An 8,570-nucleotide genomic window follows, 5' to 3' on the forward strand; every position below is an offset into this window, starting at 1 on the left:
GTTCCAGTCTGTTCAGTTGTTGGTGTGGCAAATGTCAGGCCACCGGTTACCTCAGCTGTACCAGGTTTATCGGTTGTAGACATTGAGTCAGTGGATTTAGTAGTCTCTACCTGAGTTGTAGCACTTTTATCAGTGGCCGTGGTGCTAGTAAGTGGCACCGTCGTTCCCTCGGTTATACCAGATATGTCAGTTATTGATGTTGCAAGACTTGTTCCAGTTGTTATGTATGTTGAATGAAGTTGAACAGTCGGGGAAGTGTCATCAGTTGTGAATTGAGTTGTATGAATCTGAACAGTTGTTGTGGTGGCATCTCTTGCCAAAGTGGTTAGCTCACTTGTACCAGATTGATCAGTTGAGGTGCCAGAAGGAGACTCACTTATTACTTGAGATGTCCCAGACTGCTTAGTTGTTGATGGTCCAAAGGTTGACTGAGCAAATACCTCAGTTGTACCAAGTTGGGCAGTTGTAGAAAGTGATTCAGCTGACCTAGTTGTGCCTATCTGAGTTGCACCAGTTTCATCAGTGGCTGCGGTGCTATTGGGCGACAACATTGTTATATCAGTTAGACTAGATAGATCAGTTACTGATGTTCCAAGACTTGCTCCAGGTGTAATGTATGTTGAACGAAGTTGATCTGTAGGGGAAGTGGCGTCACTTGCAAAGTGATTTGTATGAGTCTGAACAATTGTTGAGGTGCCATCGTTGGCCATAGAGGTTAGCTCACTTGCATCAGATTGATCAGTTGTGAAGGTGGAATCTGTTAGCTCAGTTACTTTTTCCTGAGTGGTACCGATATCGCCAGTTGTTGAGGTGCCAGAAGGTGGCTGAGTTGTTAACTGAGATGTTCCAGTCTGTTCAGTTGTTGGTGTGGCAAATGTCAGGCCACCGGTTACCTCAGCTGTACCAGGTTTATCGGTTGTAGACATTGAGTCAGTGGATTTAGTAGTCTCTACCTGAGTTGTAGCACTTTTATCAGTGGCCGTGGTGCTAGTAAGTGGCACCGTCGTTCCCTCGGTTATACCAGATATGTCAGTTATTGATGTTGCAAGACTTGTTCCAGTTGTTATGTATGTTGAATGAAGTTGAACAGTCGGGGAAGTGTCATCAGTTGTGAATTGAGTTGTATGAATCTGAACAGTTGTTGTGGTGGCATCTCTTGCCAAAGTGGTTAGCTCACTTGTACCAGATTGATCAGTTGAGGTGCCAGAAGGAGACTCACTTATTACTTGAGATGTCCCAGACTGCTTAGTTGTTGATGGTCCAAAGGTTGACTGAGCAAATACCTCAGTTGTACCAAGTTGGGCAGTTGTAGAAAGTGATTCAGCTGACCTAGTTGTGCCTATCTGAGTTGCACCAGTTTCATCAGTGGCTGCGGTGCTATTGGGCGACAACATTGTTATATCAGTTAGACTAGATAGATCAGTTACTGATGTTCCAAGACTTGCTCCAGGTGTAATGTATGTTGAACGAAGTTGATCTGTAGGGGAAGTGGCGTCACTTGCAAAGTGATTTGTATGAGTCTGAACAATTGTTGAGGTGCCATCGTTGGCCATAGAGGTTAGCTCACTTGCATCAGATTGATCAGTTGTGAAGGTGGAATCTGTTAGCTCAGTTACTTTTTCCTGAGTGGTACCGATATCGCCAGTTGTTGAGGTGCCAGAAGGTGGCTGAGTTGTTAACTGAGATGTTCCAGTCTGTTCAGTTGTTGGTGTGGCAAATGTCAGGCCACCGGTTACCTCAGCTGTACCAGGTTTATCGGTTGTAGACATTGAGTCAGTGGATTTAGTAGTCTCTACCTGAGTTGTAGCACTTTTATCAGTGGCCGTGGTGCTAGTAAGTGGCACCGTCGTTCCCTCGGTTATACCAGATATGTCAGTTATTGATGTTGCAAGACTTGTTCCAGTTGTTATGTATGTTGAATGAAGTTGAACAGTCGGGGAAGTGTCATCAGTTGTGAATTGAGTTGTATGAATCTGAACAGTTGTTGTGGTGGCATCTCTTGCCAAAGTGGTTAGCTCACTTGTACCAGATTGATCAGTTGAGGTGCCAGAAGGAGACTCACTTATTACTTGAGATGTCCCAGACTGCTTAGTTGTTGATGGTCCAAAGGTTGACTGAGCAAATACCTCAGTTGTACCAAGTTGGGCAGTTGTAGAAAGTGATTCAGCTGACCTAGTTGTGCCTATCTGAGTTGCACCAGTTTCATCAGTGGCTGCGGTGCCATTGGGCGACAACATTGTTATATCAGTTAGACTAGATAGATCAGTTACTGATGTTCCAAGACTTGCTCCAGGTGTAATGTATGTTGAACGAAGTTGATCTGTAGGGGAAGTGGCGTCACTTGCAAAGTGATTTGTATGAGTCTGAACAATTGTTGAGGTGCCATCGTTGGCCATAGAGGTTAGCTCACTTGCATCAGATTGATCAGTTGTGAAGGTGGAATCTGTTAGCTCAGTTACTTTTTCCTGAGTGGTACCGATATCGCCAGTTGTTGAGGTGCCAGAAGGTGGCTGAGTTGTTAACTGAGATGTTCCAGTCTGTTCAGTTGTTGGTGTGGCAAATGTCAGGCCACCGGTTACCTCAGCTGTACCAGGTTTATCGGTTGTAGACATTGAGTCAGTGGATTTAGTAGTCTCTACCTGAGTTGTAGTACTTTTATCAGTGGCCGTGGTGCTAGTAAGTGGCACCGTCGTTCCCTCGGTTATACCAGATATGTCAGTTATTGATGTTGCAAGACTTGTTCCAGTTGTTATGTATGTTGAATGAAGTTGAACAGTCGGGGAAGTGTCATCAGTTGTGAATTGAGTTGTATGAATCTGAACAGTTGTTGTGGTGGCATCTCTTGCCAAAGTGGTTAGCTCACTTGTACCAGATTGATCAGTTGAGGTGCCAGAAGGAGACTCACTTATTACTTGAGATGTGCCAGACTGCTTAGTTGTTGATGGTCCAAAGGTTGACTGAGCAAATACCTCAGTTGTACCAAGTTGGGCAGTTGTAGAAAGTGATTCAGCTGACCTAGTTGTGCCTATCTGAGTTGCACCAGTTTCATCAGTGGCTGCGGTGCCATTGGGCGACAACATTGTTATATCAGTTAGACTAGATAGATCAGTTACTGATGTTCCAAGACTTGCTCCAGGTGTAATGTATGTTGAACGAAGTTGATCTGTAGGGGAAGTGGCGTCACTTGCAAAGTGATTTGTATGAGTCTGAACAATTGTTGAGGTGCCATCGTTGGCCATAGAGGTTAGCTCACTTGCATCAGATTGATCAGTTGTGAAGGTGGAATCTGTTAGCTCAGTTACTTTTTCCTGAGTGGTACCGATATCGCCAGTTGTTGAGGTGCCAGAAGGTGGCTGAGTTGTTAACTGAGATGTTCCAGTCTGTTCAGTTGTTGGTGTGGCAAATGTCAGGCCACCGGTTACCTCAGCTGTACCAGGTTTATCGGTTGTAGACATTGAGTCAGTGGATTTAGTAGTCTCTACCTGAGTTGTAGCACTTTTATCAGTGGCCGTGGTGCTAGTAAGTGGCACCGTCGTTCCCTCGGTTATACCAGATATGTCAGTTATTGATGTTGCAAGACTTGTTCCAGTTGTTATGTATGTTGAATGAAGTTGAACAGTCGGGGAAGTGTCATCAGTTGTGAATTGAGTTGTATGAATCTGAACAGTTGTTGTGGTGGCATCTCTTGCCAAAGTGGTTAGCTCACTTGTACCAGATTGATCAAGTTGAGGTGCCAGAAGGAGACTCACTTATTACTTGAGATGTCCCAGACTGCTTAGTTGTTGATGGTCCAAAGGTTGACTGAGCAAATACCTCAGTTGTACCAAGTTGGGCAGTTGTAGAAAGTGATTCAGCTGACCTAGTTGTGCCTATCTGAGTTGCACCAGTTTCATCAGTGGCTGCGGTGCTATTGGGCGACAACATTGTTATATCAGTTAGACTAGATAGATCAGTTACTGATGTTCCAAGACTTGCTCCAGGTGTAATGTATGTTGAACGAAGTTGATCTGTAGGGGAAGTGGCGTCACTTGCAAAGTGATTTGTATGAGTCTGAACAATTGTTGAGGTGCCATCGTTGGCCATAGAGGTTAGCTCACTTGCATCAGATTGATCAGTTGTGAAGGTGGAATCTGTTAGCTCAGTTACTTTTTCCTGAGTGGTACCGATATCGCCAGTTGTTGAGGTGCCAGAAGGTGGCTGAGTTGTTAACTGAGATGTTCCAGTCTGTTCAGTTGTTGGTGTGGCAAATGTCAGGCCACCGGTTACCTCAGCTGTACCAGGTTTATCGGTTGTAGACATTGAGTCAGTGGATTTAGTAGTCTCTACCTGAGTTGTAGCACTTTTATCAGTGGCCGTGGTGCTAGTAAGTGGCACCGTCGTTCCCTCGGTTATACCAGATATGTCAGTTATTGATGTTGCAAGACTTGTTCCAGTTGTTATGTATGTTGAATGAAGTTGAACAGTCGGGGAAGTGTCATCAGTTGTGAATTGAGTTGTATGAATCTGAACAGTTGTTGTGGTGGCATCTCTTGCCAAAGTGGTTAGCTCACTTGTACCAGATTGATCAGTTGAGGTGCCAGAAGGAGACTCACTTATTACTTGAGATGTCCCAGACTGCTTAGTTGTTGATGGTCCAAAGGTTGACTGAGCAAATACCTCAGTTGTACCAAGTTGGGCAGTTGTAGAAAGTGATTCAGCTGACCTAGTTGTGCCTATCTGAGTTGCACCAGTTTCATCAGTGGCTGCGGTGCCATTGGGCGACAACATTGTTATATCAGTTAGACTAGATAGATCAGTTACTGATGTTCCAAGACTTGCTCCAGGTGTAATGTATGTTGAACGAAGTTGATCTGTAGGGGAAGTGGCGTCACTTGCAAAGTGATTTGTATGAGTCTGAACAATTGTTGAGGTGCCATCGTTGGCCATAGAGGTTAGCTCACTTGCATCAGATTGATCAGTTGTGAAGGTGGAATCTGTTAGCTCAGTTACTTTTTCCTGAGTGGTACCGATATCGCCAGTTGTTGAGGTGCCAGAAGGTGGCTGAGTTGTTAACTGAGATGTTCCAGTCTGTTCAGTTGTTGGTGTGGCAAATGTCAGGCCACCGGTTACCTCAGCTGTACCAGGTTTATCGGTTGTAGACATTGAGTCAGTGGATTTAGTAGTCTCTACCTGAGTTGTAGTACTTTTATCAGTGGCCGTGGTGCTAGTAAGTGGCACCGTCGTTCCCTCGGTTATACCAGATATGTCAGTTATTGATGTTGCAAGACTTGTTCCAGTTGTTATGTATGTTGAATGAAGTTGAACAGTCGGGGAAGTGTCATCAGTTGTGAATTGAGTTGTATGAATCTGAACAGTTGTTGTGGTGGCATCTCTTGCCAAAGTGGTTAGCTCACTTGTACCAGATTGATCAGTTGAGGTGCCAGAAGGAGACTCACTTATTACTTGAGATGTGCCAGACTGCTTAGTTGTTGATGGTCCAAAGGTTGACTGAGCAAATACCTCAGTTGTACCAAGTTGGGCAGTTGTAGAAAGTGATTCAGCTGACCTAGTTGTGCCTATCTGAGTTGCACCAGTTTCATCAGTGGCTGCGGTGCCATTGGGCGACAACATTGTTATATCAGTTAGACTAGATAGATCAGTTACTGATGTTCCAAGACTTGCTCCAGGTGTAATGTATGTTGAACGAAGTTGATCTGTAGGGGAAGTGGCGTCACTTGCAAAGTGATTTGTATGAGTCTGAACAATTGTTGAGGTGCCATCGTTGGCCATAGAGGTTAGCTCACTTGCATCAGATTGATCAGTTGTGAAGGTGGAATCTGTTAGCTCAGTTACTTTTTCCTGAGTGGTACCGATATCGCCAGTTGTTGAGGTGCCAGAAGGTGGCTGAGTTGTTAACTGAGATGTTCCAGTCTGTTCAGTTGTTGGTGTGGCAAATGTCAGGCCACCGGTTACCTCAGCTGTACCAGGTTTATCGGTTGTAGACATTGAGTCAGTGGATTTAGTAGTCTCTACCTGAGTTGTAGCACTTTTATCAGTGGCCGTGGTGCTAGTAAGTGGCACCGTCGTTCCCTCGGTTATACCAGATATGTCAGTTATTGATGTTGCAAGACTTGTTCCAGTTGTTATGTATGTTGAATGAAGTTGAACAGTCGGGGAAGTGTCATCAGTTGTGAATTGAGTTGTATGAATCTGAACAGTTGTTGTGGTGGCATCTCTTGCCAAAGTGGTTAGCTCACTTGTACCAGATTGATCAGTTGAGGTGCCAGAAGGAGACTCACTTATTACTTGAGATGTCCCAGACTGCTTAGTTGTTGATGGTCCAAAGGTTGACTGAGCAAATACCTCAGTTGTACCAAGTTGGGCAGTTGTAGAAAGTGATTCAGCTGACCTAGTTGTGCCTATCTGAGTTGCACCAGTTTCATCAGTGGCTGCGGTGCTATTGGGCGACAACATTGTTATATCAGTTAGACTAGATAGATCAGTTACTGATGTTCCAAGACTTGCTCCAGGTGTAATGTATGTTGAACGAAGTTGATCTGTAGGGGAAGTGGCGTCACTTGCAAAGTGATTTGTATGAGTCTGAACAATTGTTGAGGTGCCATCGTTGGCCATAGAGGTTAGCTCACTTGCATCAGATTGATCAGTTGTGAAGGTGGAATCTGTTAGCTCAGTTACTTTTTCCTGAGTGGTACCGATATCGCCAGTTGTTGAGGTGCCAGAAGGTGGCTGAGTTGTTAACTGAGATGTTCCAGTCTGTTCAGTTGTTGGTGTGGCAAATGTCAGGCCACCGGTTACCTCAGCTGTACCAGGTTTATCGGTTGTAGACATTGAGTCAGTGGATTTAGTAGTCTCTACCTGAGTTGTAGCACTTTTATCAGTGGCCGTGGTGCTAGTAAGTGGCACCGTCGTTCCCTCGGTTATACCAGATATGTCAGTTATTGATGTTGCAAGACTTGTTCCAGTTGTTATGTATGTTGAATGAAGTTGAACAGTCGGGGAAGTGTCATCAGTTGTGAATTGAGTTGTATGAATCTGAACAGTTGTTGTGGTGGCATCTCTTGCCAAAGTGGTTAGCTCACTTGTACCAGATTGATCAGTTGAGGTGCCAGAAGGAGACTCACTTATTACTTGAGATGTCCCAGACTGCTTAGTTGTTGATGGTCCAAAGGTTGACTGAGCAAATACCTCAGTTGTACCAAGTTGGGCAGTTGTAGAAAGTGATTCAGCTGACCTAGTTGTGCCTATCTGAGTTGCACCAGTTTCATCAGTGGCTGCGGTGCCATTGGGCGACAACATTGTTATATCAGTTAGACTAGATAGATCAGTTACTGATGTTCCAAGACTTGCTCCAGGTGTAATGTATGTTGAACGAAGTTGATCTGTAGGGGAAGTGGCGTCACTTGCAAAGTGATTTGTATGAGTCTGAACAATTGTTGAGGTGCCATCGTTGGCCATAGAGGTTAGCTCACTTGCATCAGATTGATCAGTTGTGAAGGTGGAATCTGTTAGCTCAGTTACTTTTTCCTGAGTGGTACCGATATCGCCAGTTGTTGAGGTGCCAGAAGGTGGCTGAGTTGTTAACTGAGATGTTCCAGTCTGTTCAGTTGTTGGTGTGGCAAATGTCAGGCCACCGGTTACCTCAGCTGTACCAGGTTTATCGGTTGTAGACATTGAGTCAGTGGATTTAGTAGTCTCTACCTGAGTTGTAGCACTTTTATCAGTGGCCGTGGTGCTAGTAAGTGGCACCGTCGTTCCCTCGGTTATACCAGATATGTCAGTTATTGATGTTGCAAGACTTGTTCCAGTTGTTATGTATGTTGAATGAAGTTGAACAGTCGGGGAAGTGTCATCAGTTGTGAATTGAGTTGTATGAATCTGAACAGTTGTTGTGGTGGCATCTCTTGCCAAAGTGGTTAGCTCACTTGTACCAGATTGATCAGTTGAGGTGCCAGAAGGAGACTCACTTATTACTTGAGATGTGCCAGACTGCTTAGTTGTTGATGGTCCAAAGGTTGACTGAGCAAATACCTCAGTTGTACCAAGTTGGGCAGTTGTAGAAAGTGATTCAGCTGACCTAGTTGTGCCTATCTGAGTTGCACCAGTTTCATCAGTGGCTGCGGTGCCATTGGGCGACAACATTGTTATATCAGTTAGACTAGATAGATCAGTTACTGATGTTCCAAGACTTGCTCCAGGTGTAATGTATGTTGAACGAAGTTGATCTGTAGGGGAAGTGGCGTCACTTGCAAAGTGATTTGTATGAGTCTGAACAATTGTTGAGGTGCCATCGTTGGCCATAGAGGTTAGCTCACTTGCATCAGATTGATCAGTTGTGAAGGTGGAATCTGTTAGCTCAGTTACTTTTTCCTGAGTGGTACCGATATCGCCAGTTGTTGAGGTGCCAGAAGGTGGCTGAGTTGTTAACTGAGATGTTCCAGTCTGTTCAGTTGTTGGTGTGGCAAATGTCAGGCCACCGGTTACCTCAGCTGTACCAGGTTTATCGGTTGTAGACATTGAGTCAGTGGATTTAGTAGTCTCTACCTGAGTTGTAGCACTTTTATCAGTGGCCG

This window comes from Mastacembelus armatus, chromosome 18, assembly GCF_900324485.2.
Source record: "Mastacembelus armatus chromosome 18, fMasArm1.2, whole genome shotgun sequence".
NCBI classification, from domain to species: domain Eukaryota; kingdom Metazoa; phylum Chordata; class Actinopteri; order Synbranchiformes; family Mastacembelidae; genus Mastacembelus; species Mastacembelus armatus.